General features: G+C 38.3%; 1 protein-coding gene and 2 pseudogenes across 14 annotated transcripts in view; 2 read left to right on the top strand and 1 right to left on the bottom strand.

Annotated features, from left to right (window-relative positions):
- Window positions 1–12,564, top strand: part of CCSER2 (coiled-coil serine rich protein 2) — a 186,123-nt gene that overhangs the window by 55,705 nt on the left and 117,854 nt on the right. For 2 of the 14 annotated variants that reach the window (XM_063781951.1, XM_063781956.1), the window contains exon 1: window positions 9,518–9,608. The exons of 8 other annotated variants lie outside the window; for them this stretch is intronic. The gene's annotated coding sequence lies outside the window, so the exon portion shown is untranslated. Of the gene's footprint in view, window positions 1–9,507; window positions 9,650–12,564 lie in introns of those variants that run through there. 4 more of the 14 variants (XM_016918776.4, XM_063781950.1, XM_063781953.1 and 1 more) reach the window with 4 other exon arrangements.
- On the bottom strand, window positions 4,810–5,440 carry LOC112204569 (large ribosomal subunit protein uL11-like; annotated as a pseudogene).
- On the top strand, window positions 6,362–7,835 carry LOC134807192 (transportin-1-like; annotated as a pseudogene).

The raw sequence follows: 12,564 nt of genomic DNA on the forward strand, positions 1-12,564 counted from the left end.
CTGGTACCCAAATCTGGCATGGACACAACAAAAGAAAAAAACTACTGGCCAGTATCCTTGATGAACACACATGCAAAAGTCTTCAACAGAATACTGGCAAACCAAATCAAACAGCAACTCAAAAAGATAACTCATCATGATCAAGTGGGTTTTATTTTAGGAATGCAAAGATGTTTCAGCATACACACATCAATAAATGTGACCCACCACATAAACAGCAAACAAAATCCATATGATCATCTCAATAGATGAAGAAAAAGCATTTGATAAAATACAGCATCCCTTCATGATAAAAACCCTCAGCAAACTAGGCATCAAAGGAACATACCTGAAAATAATAAGAACCCTATATGATAAACCTGTAGCCAACATCATACTGAATAGGCAAAAGTTGAAAGCATTTCCCCTAAGAGCTGGAACAAGACGAGGATATCCACTCCCATCACTCCTATCAGCATAGTCCTAGCCAGAGCAAACAGGCAAGAGAAAGAAGTAAAAGCCATCCAAATTATAAAAGAGGAAGTAAAATTATCTGTTCGTTGTTGATATGATCTTATACTTAGAAAACCCTAAAGATTCCTCGAAAAGACTTTTAGAATTGATAACTTCAGTAAAGTTTCAGGATACAAAATTAATATACAAAAATTGTTATATCCATACACCATCAGTGCTCAAACAGAACCAAATTGAGAGCTGAAATCAATTTACAATAAACACACACACACACACACACCCAGGAATACATTTAACCAAGGAGGTGAAAGACCTTTACAAGGAGAAGTACAAAACACTGATGAAAGAAATCATAAATGATACAAACAGATTGAAACATTTCATTCTTAAGGATTAGAAGAATATCATTAAAATGACCATACTGCTCAAAGTAATCTACAGATTCAAGGCAATTCCCATCAAATTACCAACATCACTTTTCACAGAATTAGAAAAAACAATCCTAAAATTCAAGTGGAACCAAAAAAACACCCCAAACAGCCAAAACAATCCTAGGCAAACAGAACAAAGCCAAAGGCATCACATTACCTGACTTCAAACTATACTACAAAGCTGTAGTAACCAAAACAGCATGGTACTGATATAAAAGTAGACACATTGATTAATGGAACAGAATAGAGAACCAAGAAGTAAAGCCACATGCATACATCTGACTGAACTTTGACAGAACCAACAAAAATAAACTACGGGGAAAGGACACCCTATTCAGTAAATGGTGCTTGGCAGATTGGCTAGCCATGTGAAGAAGAATGAAACTGCACCCCTGTCTCTCACTATACACAGAAATTAAGATGGATTAAAGACTTAAATGTGAGATCGAAAACTATAAAAATCTGTGAAGAAAACCTAGGAAAAACTCTTCTGGACATTGGCTTAGGCAAAAGATTTATGAGTAAGACCTCAAAAGTAAATGCAACAAATCAAAAATAGATAAATGGGACTTAATTAAGCTTTTGCACAGCAGAAGAAACAACAGAGTAAACAGACAACCTACAGAATGTGAGAAAATATTTCCAAACCATGCATCTGAAAAATGACCAGTATTCAGAATTTACAAGGAACTCAACAAGAAAAAAATGTATAACTCCATTAAAAAAATGGGCAAAGGATATGAACAGACATTTCTCAAAAGAAGACATACAAGCAGCCAACAAACATAAAAAAAACTCAACATCAGTAATCATTAAAGAGATGCAAATCAAAACCACAGAGAGATTCTACCTCACACCAGTCAGAATGGCTATTATTAAAAAGTTAAAAAATAACATATGTTGGTGAGGATGTGGAGAAAAGGGAATACTTATAACACTGTTGGTGGGAATGAAAACTGAAAATTAGTACAACCTCTGTGGAAAACAGTACAGAGATTTAGCAAATAACTAAAAATAGAATTACCATTTGATCCAGCAGTCCTACTACTGGACATCTACCTAGAGGAAAAGAAGTTATTATATCAAAATGATATCTGCACTTGTATGTTTATCACAATAAATATAAATTATCAAAATAGCAAAGTCATGGAATCAACTTAAGTGTCCATTAGTAGTTGATTGGATAAAGAAAATGTGGTGTATATACACCATGGAATACTATGCAACCATAAAAAAGAATGAAACTGAGACTGGGCCTAGTGGCTCATGCCTGTAATCCCAGCAGTTTGGGAGGCTGAGGCAGGCGGATCACTTGAGGCCAGGAGTTCAAGACCAGCTTGGCCAACATGGCTAAACCCTGTCTCTACTAAAACTACAAAAATTAGCCAGGCATGGTGGCACAAACGCCTGTGATCCCAGCTATTTGGGAGGCTGAGGCACAAGAATCACTCGAACCCGGGCAGAGGCTGCAATGGCGGAGGCTGCAGTGCGCTGAGATTATGTCACTGCACTCCAGCCTGGGCAACAGAGCAAGACTCTTTCTCCAGAAAACAAAAAACAACAACAACAAAAGAAGAATGAAGCTGTATTCTTTGTAGCAACATGGACAGAGCTGGAGGCCATTATTCTAAGTATAATAAGTCAGAAACAGGAAATCATATACTGCATGTTCTCACTTGTAAGTGGGAGCTAAACAGTGGGTACATATGGACATAAACATGGAAATAATAGATACTGGGGACTTCAGAAGTGGGGAGGATGGGTGGGGGATAAGAGTTGAAAAATTACCTATTGGGTACAGTGTTCACTGTTTGGGTGATGGGTTTCTAGAAGCCCAGACCTCACCATTATGCAACATGTTCATGGAGTAAACTTACACATCATGAATCTAAAATCTAAAAAAAATCTGTATCCATGTTCAGGGCCTTTTTCATACTACTGCTACCTTGCCTACATTCCCAGGCTAAGACCATTTGAGATTATTTATATTTTTCTTAATGCTCCCATCTATTCCTCCTTTAAGGCTGTATTCAGACTTTTATTTTCTCCCCTCCCCCTAAGGGTTAACTGTTCAATGATGAGACCCCATGGCACTTTAAATCACACCCTGGTTTTCTGCCTTTCTCCTTCCTGTTATATCGTGAGGACAGCCTCTTTTCATCTTTCTGTGCTGTGATACTGACTTAGTGTGTGTAGGTGCTCGATAAATGGCTCTTTCCCGTTAGAATTAATTACTCCTTTCTTCCTACGTCTAATCATGTTGCTTCCTCCTACTTTTGGCACTTTATTTCAGTTTATAGTATACTACTTTGTATTGATCTTCATACCTGCACTGAAGTAATTTTAATTTTTTTTTTTTTTGAGACAGAGTCTGGCTCTGTGGCCCAGGCTGGAGTGCAGTGGTGCAATCTCAGCTCACTGTAAGCTCCGCCTCCTGGGTTCATGCCATTCTCTTGCCTCAGCCTCCCGAGTAGCTGGAACTCCAGGCGTCCGCCACTACGCCAGGCTATTTTTTTGTATTTTTAGTAGAGACAGGGTTTCACCGTGTTAGCCAGGATGGTCTCGATCTCCTGACTTCGTGATCCGCCCACCTCGGCCTCCCAAAGTGCTGGGATTACAGGCATGAGCCACCGCGCCCGGCCACACTGAAGTAATTTTGAAGACAAGGACTGGACTTTTCTTTTCTTTTGTTTTTTTGAGACGGAGTCTTGCTCTTCACCCAGCCTGGAGTGCAATGGCACGATCTCGGCTCAAAGCAACCTCCACCTCCTGGGTTCAAGCAATTCTCCTGCCTCAGCCTCCTGAGTAGCTGGGATTACAGGCACACAACACCATGCCTGGCTAATTTTTTGTAGTTTTAGTAGAGTCGTGGTTTCACCATGCTGGCCAGGCTGGTCTCGAACTCCTGACCTCGTGATCTGCCCGCCTCGGCCTCCCAAAGTGCTGGGATTACAGCGCTCCTGGCCTGGGCTTTTCTTCAGTAAAATTCTCATTTTCTGATGTTTATGCCCCTTTAACTCAGGTTTTATCGTACATCCTGTATCAGTATTAAGTTTCTTCTTAGTATGTATGTTTAGATTCTATTGCTTTGGGTTAGAATAAAGTCTCAAAGTTTGGTTTGTGATCCATAAGGTTATTTCATGGCTGGACTTTGCCTTGTTTACATTTGTCCTTTCACTGTGAATACATAGCCTTTTTTATCTTTTCTACTGAGGCCACTGTAGAATGTTATTTTCCACATTCATTCATACTCATGAAGTGGTGGGAAGGATTGGATAGATGGTATTGATGATCTCTACAAAGTGATGCAGAAACCAGTGTACTTGTACCTATTAAAAAGTGACAGCAAAAAGTACAAATGACTCCCTTCCACCCCCTTGAGCCATTTGCACATAAGCTTCCTACCTGAAGCCCTATGGCCTTCAGATACTTTAATACAGTAATTCCCAAACTTTCTGGCACCAGGGACTGGTTTTGGGGAAGACAGTTTTTCCATGGACTGGAGTGCAGATGGAGATGGTTTTAGGATGAAACCCTTCCACCTCAGATCATCAGGCATTAGATTCTCATAAGGTGTGTGCAACCTAGATCCCTCATGTGCGCAGTTCACAATAGGGTTCACTCTCCTATGAGAATCTATTGCTGCTGGTGATCTGACAGGAGGCAGAGCTCAGGCAGTAATGCTCATTTGCCTGCTGCTCACCTCTTGCTGTGCAGCTCAGTTCTTAACCAGCCATAGACTGGTACTGGTCCATGGCCCAGGGGTTAGACTCCTGCTTTAATGTATACTTCTTGGAAACAAGAACATTTTCCTATATAATCACAGAATAACCATTCGCATCATGAAATTAACATGAATGCATTACTACCACCAAATCCTCGGACCCCATTCAAGTTTCTCCATCTGACCAATAATAACTTTTTTTTTTTTTTTTAGTTGTCAAATGATCCTTTATTGAAATATTTTCCTTTGTGCTTCTTAACTAGCTGGCCATTCTACCGCACCACTGTTTATGTCATCTATGATGTCATGAGGGTGGCAGCCATCAGCATTGCAGCCCACAGACTAGGCAGTCCCCAGGATCTCTTTAATCGTTCCAGAGAGTTCTCTGGCTAAAGATCAGTGCCACATCTGTTGAGCAATGTTGACAATCTCATCAAAAGTGATATTTTCACCTTGTTTAATATTTTCCTGTTTCGTTCTGTCTCCTGGCAGTTCCTTGAGGGCTTTGATGATCGGTGCAGAGGGAGAAGGTACCACGTCAATCTGGGCCTGTCTATTCTGAATAGTCAGTTTCACTGTAATTCTCAGATCGTTCGAGGTACTGGTTGCCCTGGGGGCCGATCTTGGGGGCCAGTGCAGATGTGGCATTGACTTTACCTCGATACACCTCAGATACACAACTTTGATCTCAAAGCTGGGGTGGAACTTCAGCAGCATGGTGGAGGCAGCTGGTGTCGGATGAACCTGGATTTGGTACAACCAAAGAGAGTTGCACCTTGGCCTCTTCTGAGCCAAAAACTGAAGGCAGTAATATCTTCTATAGTAAAAAGATCCGTGTTAGAATCACACGTTGGTTTTGTTAATCAGGGACTTTAGTCTCTTCAGTCTCCTGGCCAGTGAGTGCTCCTTCAAACAGACTCCTGTGTGTTTTTCTTCTCTCATAATTCTTTGAGCACTCCCTTGCTCTTTTGTACAAGATGTTTTAGTCTCATCTTTCATTTTTTTCTGCCCTAGGCCTGGAATGAGTGATTTCTCCTAGAGCCCTTGTTCTTTTTATTAGGAAATGCTGTTTCAGAGCCAAGTTTTGGGGGCTAGATGTGCTCACTGCTATTGAAAAGTTGCTGCTCATAGGCATCTTCAGTGGTGAGAGCTAGGGAATATATTTATATATATACATATATACTTCCACACACATGTATCAATATTTATGTCCACATTATTTATATATTTTGAAAACCGTGAATTCAAACTAATACCACCAATTCCATCCTAACACCACAGGATTCAATTCTAGTTTTTTCCCTTTCTATATTTGCAGTCCCCATCTCTGACGGTGATAAACCTGACTTCCATTATTATCCTTAAAATATTTACAGTTATGCATTATTTAACAATAGAAATACATTCTGAGAAATGTGTTAGGTAATTCCATTGTTGTGAAAGCATCATAGAATGTACTTACACAAACTTAGAAGTTGTAGCCTACTATACACCTAGGCTATGTGATATTAGCCTATTGCTCTTAGGATACAAACCTGTATAGCATGTTACCTTACTGAATACTGTAGGCAATTGTAACAATAACGATATTTGTGTATCTAAGCATATCTAAATATAGAAAAGGTAATGCACTGCACTATGATGTTATGACAGTTATGACATCATTATGTTACTAAGCAATAGGAATTTTTCAGCTCCGTTATAATCTTAAGGGACCAGTTTTATATGCAGTCATTGACCAAAATGTTGTTATATGGTGCACGACTGTTCTTATTTGATTAACTTCCATCTTTGTAACCCACTTCACTTCTGCCACCGTATCCTTTTCCACATCAATGTCTTTCTCATCCTACTTGGGCTCTAAAACCTCTATACTATTAATACATGGATTATTTGAAGGAGGATTTATGGAGATGATCTTGGACATCTTAATCTTAATCATACAGACACAGTATAAATATTCTAAGAACTTAACATGTATCTGGTTTTGCTGCCTAGAAGAGGAGGCTTGTACAGCACCTGTTACTCACTTTGCTTATATACTTGATACCCTGGTCTTTGCATTTAGTAAATACCAGCATAAGAACCTGCTCGTGCTTTACAATGCCTTAGGAACATTAGCAGATTCAGTAGGACATCATTCAAACAAACCAGAATATATTCAGATGCTAATGCCTCCACTGACCCAGAAATGGAACATGTTAAATGGTGAAGATAAGGATCTCTTCCCTTTACCTGAGTGCCTATCTTCAGTTGCCACAGCACTGCAGTCTGGCTTTCTTCCATACTGTGAACCTGTGTAAGAGACAATGAGGAAAACTTGCCCAAGCCATGCTAAACAATGCTCAACCAGATCAATATGAAGCTCCAGATAAAGATTTTATGATAGTGGCTCTTGATTTACTGAGTGGCCTGGCTGAAGGACTTGGAGGCAACATTGAACAGCTGGTAGCCCAAAGTAACATCCTAACACTAATGCATCAGTGGATGCAGGATAAAATGCTAGAAGTTCGACAGAGTTATTTTGCCCTGTTAGGTGACCTCACAAAAGCTTGCTTTCAGCATGTTAAGCCTTGTATAGCTGATTTCATGCCAATACTGGGAATCAACCCAAATCCAGAATTCATTTCAGTCTGCAACAATGCCACATGGGCAGTTGGAGAAATCTCCATTCAAATGGATATAGAGATGCAGTCTTATATTCCTATGGTGTTGCACTAGCTTGTAGAAATCATTAACAGACCCAACACACCAAAGACATTGTTAGAGAATACAGCAATAACGATTGGTCGTCTTGGTTACGTGTGTCTTCAAGAGGTGGCCCCCATGCTACAGCAGTATGAAGACCCTGGTGCACCTTTCTGAGAAACATAAGAGACAATGAGGAAAAGGATTCAGCATTCTGTGGAATTTGTACCATGATCATTGTGAATCCCAGTAGTGTAATCCAAGGTTTTATATTTTTTTGTGATGCTGTTGCATCATGGATTAACCCAAAAGATGATCTCAGAGACACATTCGGTGTAAGATCCTTCATGGATTTAAAAATCAAGTAGGCGATAAAAATTGGAGGCATTTCTCTGACCAGTTTCCTCTTCCCTTAAAAAGAGCGTCTTGCAGCTGTTTATGGTGTTTAATACACTTAAGCTGCAGTCCCAAAATTAGGGGTCCTTCAGTCTTGGAGACTATGAGGGAGCCTCTGCACCCAGGGAAAATGCTACCCTTTACGGGGGGAAGGGTAAACCGGTAGGGAATACACTACAATCTCAACCCTACTGGAAGGGGCAGGAGGGAGGTGTTGCTGTCACTGTATTAGGTTGATGTTGGGAAATGTTTTAACATCTGGAGCCTTTGTGGGTTGAAATATGTCTCCAGCTACAACTCTGCACTGGATCTGAAGAAGCAAAAAAAAAAAAAAAAAAAAAAAAAATCTGTTCAGTCTACTCACAAAACAGCACATTGTGGAATATTATGGAGAATTGTACCAAAACAGGAACCATATAAATGATGCATAGGGACAAGAAAGAGGAACAATTCTATAGCGCACAATAAAGGAAACCTAAGAATGGGAGTTACAAATAGTAAAGAAGCTTTTTTCTTTTTTTATTTAAAGTTTTTTTTTTAATCCAAGTTTTCCCACATCATGGGGCTTTGTTTTGCATATTGATGAAGAACTGCACAAACAGAACTAATATAGTTAAAATCAGCTTGCCTTCCCATAGTAGAAGCAGGTTCTTGGAAGTTACAATTTAAGGTACCCCAAAAAAGTTGGAAATAGAACAAAACAAACATGAACAATGAAGCACCCTGTGAAATGCCAAATGAGTCACTCCTTTTACCTTTTTTGGGGTGTGCAGGCTGGGTGGAATAAATGGGGCTTGGTATATCAAACTAAAGATGACATCTTAATTTTGCATTGAACATTAATGTAGCGGATATAATTTGATGGTTGCACCTCATTAGATTTAATTTCTAGGCCAATATGTTATTTTTTAAAGTGCAGTTTAAGGGTTAGGCATGCTTTCTGGCTCATAGTGGTTGAAAGTAATTTAAATTAGTGGGGAAGTAGCATGCTTGCATCACATAGAGTGAGACTGGTATTCATTTACCTATGTTGCAGCAATTTGTGTTGCAGTTTACCAATTTAGTGTAGCCCTGCTACACTAAATTGTTCCTTCTTAAGATTTGTGGGTTTTATTTTCATTAAGAATATAGATATATAAAGTACTGTAGTTTACAGCTAGTCCTTGAAATATCTTTTTTAGGATCTGTTAGGAATAAGATTGATATTGCATTGTGTGTAACCTGCACAATGTGGAAAGCTGATATACCTGTGCAAAATCTTTGCCTCTGTGCTGTCAGTGTGATGTGCTTTCTGCATGGTTATATACTACTCATGATTCTATCAAAACTTCTAAAATTTAAATTACGTGGTAAAAGATGTGTAAAAGGCTGCGTAAATGTCAGTTGGCACATAAAGACAATTGTAGAAGTTGAAAAATGATTGCTGTATTTCATTGTTTTATCCCCACTCAACATACTGCCTTCTAAGCTTTCTTTTTTTTTGTTCAAAGCATGATCTTAAAGATATGTTTAAGTTAATGGGTGTAATGCAGGGTTCCTACGCTGTATTTTGGTGCATGTTGGTGGCCCTCTGTGCCGTAGATATATGCACATAGGTTGCAAGTGAAAAGCTACAGAGTGAAAGTTGGTTTGGATCCTCTTCATTTCATTTCATTTGTTTAGCTTTTCTGTTATTTTTCTCTACTTACATGTATTCCTGTGAATAAATCCTTGTTAAGTTAACCCTTAAAAAATTAAAGGTACTGTTTAATACTTTTCACTTAGTTTTCTATACACATTATGACATAACCTATTTACAAAGTAAGTTTCTAAGGTATCACGTGTCATAATAGCAAGCTGCAAGTAACTAAAAATGTGATGCTAGCATAGATGTGGTAGTGGAGGGACAGCTTATAGAAAGTTGAGATGGTCCTAATGTAGGTAAATAGAAATCTCAAACTGATATTGATACTTTCAGGTATGCTTTGACATTGAGTTACAAAATTTGAACGAATAGAAGGGAGCTACTCCAACTCCAGTAGTGAATCTTCCATGTACATTTAATTATCAGTATAGATCTTTTTGTCCTATTAGTATAACTTTTATGTGTGAAGAAAAGTTTAAATGTATGAAATGTAGTTGTTGTGATTCTTTAAACATATTTTTCTTCATTCAGCATTAATGTTTCTTATAGATTATGTTACAATATGAAGTTCAGTTCAATAATTCTTGAGCTTCTACTATGCTCCAGGCATACTCTTAATTTCTGAGGACACTGAGGTGGATAAGGCTGTCCTTGTCCTTAATTAGTTCAAAATCTTGTTTGATAGGCAGATAAATTATAAACACATGATCGTAGTATGAATTTATAAATGATTAGTATGCATGTGCTCTTGAAATAACAAAAGGAAAGTGTGTGTGTGTGTGTGTGTGTGTGTGTGTGTTGGGGGGTCATTCAGAAGCTTTTGAAGAGGAAGTTAACTTGTGAGTTGAGTGTTGAAGAATGAATGCAAGTTTTACCAGTTGGCCAAGGAAATTAGATGGTGAGCATTTTAGCATACGGAACAGCATGTACAGCATGAGTATATCACAAAATCATGATGTGTGAGAGGAACATCAGCATTGCTGAGTATAGGGTATGGGGTAGAGGGTAGTTGGAAATGACCCCAGGGAAGTAAGATGGTGGAAAGGAAGGAAAATTCAGTATCTCAAACTGAAAGGACAAATGATATTTATAAATCAGATTTTTAAAATAAGAAAGATATAACATTAAATATTATAAATATTTCTGTATCAGATCTTCATACACCCCACCTATGTATGAGACCATGAACAGAGTACTTTTTTTCTGAACATTTTTTCTCATAAAAATGAAGTTACTGGATTACCTAAACTCCTTCTTGATCAAAGCCTGTGTTGCAGAGAAAAAGTCAGTGAACTTAAAAGTAATTTGTTAATAAACAGAGTAGGCGGGGTGCGGTGGATCATGCCTGTAATTCCAGCACTTTGTGAGGCTGAGGTGGTAGGATTGCTTGAGCCCAGGAATTTGAGACCAGACTGAGCAGTGTAACAAGACCCCATCTGTACAAAACACTAAAAAATTAGCCAGGCATGGTGGCATATGCCTGTGGTTCCAGCTACTTGGGAAGCTGAGGTGGGACGATCACTTGAGTCCAGGAGGTTGAGGCTGCAATGAGCCATGATTGCGCCACTGCACTCCAGCCTGGGTGACAAAGTGAGACCCTGTCTTAAAAAAAAAAGAAAAAAAAAAAAGAACAGAGTGTAATATGTTCCTTTTACCTAGCATAGTACCTGGCATAGAGTAGATGTATAATGGGTAATATTTTTGGAGAAAATATTGAATTCTGCGATTTGGATCAAGTAGCTATTATAAAATTGTTATAGTTAATGAGGACACTGAAGCTAAGAGTCTTTCACTAATTGAATGAATTTTAGGAGTTGTTGAAGTTGCTATTCTAGCCTGAATAAGTAATTAAACATTTTTCAATTTAGGTTATTTGGTTTTATTGTCCCGTGGTGATTATAAGTATTGCTTTCAGGCTCTTCAACTTCTAGTGGCATTTGTGTGGTACTTCCGCAATCTTTTATCCCTTTCCTGGTCTTGGGAGTCAGGCAACCTGTATTAGCAGAAGCTGCCAGCTTGGTAGCTTAAGTTGGGTTGCATGGAGACACAGATAGGAAAGTTGGTCTGTGGAACCTCTTTCTACCTTTTAGTACATGGTGAAGGAGAAAATAGCATGATAACATTAGACCAACCATTGGGAAACCCAGATTTCAGCCGTAGCTGAATAAGTAGTGTCTCATATGACCACAAAATATTCCAGGCTTATCTTGTATTTTCCCTGCCCTAGCCCTTGAGTCATCATGTCTCCAAGGAAGATTTTTTTTGGAGAATGAGATTTAGAAAGCAAGATCTGGGGTCTAGGTGTGTTCGTTGCTACTGAGGTGTAATTACTTTTAGTTGTTGTGGCAGACAGAACTGACAATTATATGTATACACACACACTTCTCTTCTATATTTATTTCTGTATCCATTTCCATATATATTAAAGACCAAGAGCTCACACGGATACCTTTGACTCCAATCAAATGCCACAGAATTTGTTCTAGCCTTTCTTGTTATTTTTAAGCCTTTTCTCAGAAAGTGAGAAACTTGGTTTCTCAACCACAATATATTTACTTAGTTATTCAACACTGTGTGTGTGTGTGTGTGTGTGTGTGTATAAGGATTATAGTATATATTCATACATAGTTATAGATATAGTATATATAGTATATTATATACCATAACTATACTATATTTATACTATATTATATACACACAGTTTCAGAATTGCTAACTTACACCCTATGAAAAAGATTCACTAACTTACAATATTTGTTTAGCATTTTTTTTAAACCTTAACCTTACAAAATACAATAAGTACTCTTTTCCAAGTTTACTTACATTAGTTCTTTTAGTTCTCAATCCTTTCAGCGTGATTGTATTATTCATTTGTAATACTTTTAGGTTCATTTGTTGCTGTTTGTATTTCGTTTTGGGTTCTGCCCACATCGTGGTTTATTTAAAGTACTCATTTATTTCATGTTACTTCATAGAGATCTTCCCTTTTCTTCTTTTTAAAAAAATATTTTATTTTTAAATTTTAACCTATGTATGTATTTGTTTGTTTATTTTGAGACTGGGTTATGAGACTGGCTAATTTTTGTATTTTTGGTAGAGATGGGGTTTCACCATGTTGCCAAGGCTGGTCTTGAACTCCTGGGCTTAAGTGATCGACTCGTCTTGGCCTTCCAAAGTGTCGGAATTACAGGCGTGAGCCACCACATCTGGCCGAGATCATCCTTATTCTTTTTGTACCGCTGTATACT

The sequence above is a fragment of the Pan troglodytes genome, chromosome 8 (genome assembly GCF_028858775.2).
Source record: "Pan troglodytes isolate AG18354 chromosome 8, NHGRI_mPanTro3-v2.0_pri, whole genome shotgun sequence".
Lineage (NCBI taxonomy): Eukaryota > Metazoa > Chordata > Mammalia > Primates > Hominidae > Pan > Pan troglodytes.